Genomic DNA, 2747 nt, shown 5'->3' on the forward strand with positions numbered 1-2747 from the left:
GGGGTGTTGTTTTTTAAACAATTTCCTCACGCCTCCTGGCATGCCGAAGAAAATGTATCTGCATGCCAGTAATTGACACACATGCTGAGGGTTGCCTATCCCTGGTCTAGAGGAACCTTTTGGCCCCACAGGCTGGATGAGTGGCATGGGATCAGTCTGCAGGCCAGATCCCTTGAGGAGTTGGCCCTACCTGGATCAGGCCTGTGCTACCCTGGCTCCCTGCACCAAGATTGGACCCTATACCACCCCGGCCTGGCCCTGTGCACTTGGATTGGGTCCAATACTACCCCAGCCCCATGTACCTGATATAGCACACAGGGCCAAGCTATCCAGCCTGCAGGGCTCCCCATAGGTCTGGAAATTTAGTAGCAGGGGAGCAGAAATTAATGCTTCCACCACTCCCCCAATACCAAATTTTCACAACTGTGGGGAGCCCAGTGGGCTGAAAGACCCTGCTCTGCGGGGTGTGGGTTGAGCTTCTCAGTTGACAATGTCCCCCAGTGCAGTTCAGCATCAAACAAACAGTGCTCAAGTCCTCACATATCCCCCGCTATCCTTTTTATAAGTGGTCTGAGAACATTTGTTTTCTTCCTCTAGCCTTTCTTTAGGACTTGTGTTTTCAGTCCTTCCACAGTCTAGCTTACCACCCTGGTCTCTAGGTTCATTTTGTGGGCCCTAATATGTAAGCTAGTAGTATCAAGATAGGATAAACAGGCTTTCTGTTTGCAGGATTCCAGTTGTAAAACGAAGCTTGACCTTTTGAGAATAGATTAGTTACAAGCAGGGATCCAGGTTTTTAGATTCTCATGGAAAAAACATGGATTTTCCCTTTTAATTGAGAAAAACACAGATTTTTTTTTTTCATTTTAACAGAGAAACATGCAGATTTTCCACTTTCGCAAAGAGTTTTATGCAGGCTGGCAAAGGTCCAGCCTGCAAGGGGCTGGGGGGAGTGGGAGAAGGGCAGTCAGGCAGGGGGCGCCATGCTCATGTATGGACTAGTATATGCATATGGCTGCCAGGCAGCCTGGAGAGCAGCTCCCACAACTGTCTGGCAGATAAGGAAAACTGAGGCCCCCATAGGGAGGGAGTTGGGCAGGGCTGGGGCTGCTGCCCAGCTGGGTGGTGCTTGGGGCCCTGGACCAAGCAGGATGGAGCCGCCAGTGGCTCAACCAGGGGACAGGGTGGAGCTGGCTCCCCACCACTGTACGCACTCCTGGAGGGGGAACCAAGGGGGCACATGCCCCCCAGATTTGTGTGCAGGCTGGGGGCAGTACAGGCAGCCCATTGTGGGCTCAGGCTCCCTACCCTGCTGACCTCCCCCGGGGTCTCTGCAACCCAGCAGGTGGGACCTGGTGTGGCAAGGCAGAGCAGGGCTGGGTGGGGAAGCTTGGTGCCACCACCACAAGCCCTGTGCCACCATGGTGAGGCATCTCTGCCCACCTGGCAGCAGCGGGGATGGAGGCATAGGGGTGTGCTCCTTGCTGCTGCTGGGCAGGCTGGGGGTGCCTTGCCATGGCAGTGCAGAGCTCCCAGTGGCAGCAAGGAGCTTCCCTGCTTGGCCCCACTCTCTCCTGCCACACTGGGTCCATCCAGCTGGACCACGGAGGCCCTGGGGGCAAGGCAGCAGGGCAGGGAGCCTGAGTCTGTAGCAGGCAGCCTGCACCCACCCCCTTCCCACGGGCTTCACTCCGGCTGTGCTGCCTGTGCAAGAGTGGGAACTGAGCTCCATGCTCCACTGCAGCAGCCGCTGCCTCCAGCAGGCAACAGCCAGGGCTCGTGCACTGCTGCAGCAGGGAAGGGAGCTGCAGACCCGGGTCCCTGCCCCCATAGCCCTGGCAGCTGGGGCCCCGTCAGGTAAGGGCTAAGGGCAATGGGGGGACTGTGAGTGGGCCGTGAAGGGCACCAGCAGGGCTGTGGGGCATGGCACACAAGAATAAGTGGTAACTCAGATGCCACATTGAACATTAGAATTTATTTTAATCCTATGTAATACTATCCCTTTGACTTTCCATGCATTCAAGTGTCATTCGTGTAAACTTCCAATTTCTACAGACTTTGAAAGATCTGCTTATTTTCCTTTGAAATTATTCTGACATAGTGATGACATTGCATGGGAGACAAAAAGGGTACTATCATACTTTCTACATACAAAATGCCTTGAATATGATGCACACCTTGGGTATGTCCCCACATGTAGGGGCATGTGCTTATAGTTAGGAAGACACTAGTGGCACACATCTGTGCTGCTGCATTTTGCCACTATGCACACCCCTGCTCCTGGGCCTTGGTGCAGGGCAAAATGCTCCTTTTCAGGGAAAACTGCCATTTCCTTGCTCTTCCCATCTCCTGGCAGCCAGAGTATCTCCTGGGAGTAGGGTTACCAACCCTCCTGGATTGGCCGGCATCGATTATTGGCATCGATCTCTTAGTGACTATTGAAAGCAATCCGAGAGATTTTAATAGTATATTTTAAGAAAATAAAATAATATAATATGTTGGAAAAAAAATCTCCTGGAATAGCTTCAGTCAGAGTTGGTAACCCTACCTGGGAGGACCAAATCATTTGTGCCAGTGTGCTCCGTGACACTTTTTGGGGGCATGTTTTTGTGCGGGCTGACTCCCGATCCCTCCTGGATCGCCATGTGCGAGCTCTCTCCCGATCCCATCTGGGTTGCCATGTGCGAGCCGGGGCGAGCCGGGGACCCATCTTTGTGTGTACACAGGCTGTGGCCGGGAGCCCAGGG

The sequence above is a fragment of the Alligator sinensis genome, unplaced genomic scaffold (assembly GCF_000455745.1).
Source record: "Alligator sinensis unplaced genomic scaffold, ASM45574v1 scaffold447_1, whole genome shotgun sequence".
Lineage (NCBI taxonomy): Eukaryota > Metazoa > Chordata > Crocodylia > Alligatoridae > Alligator > Alligator sinensis.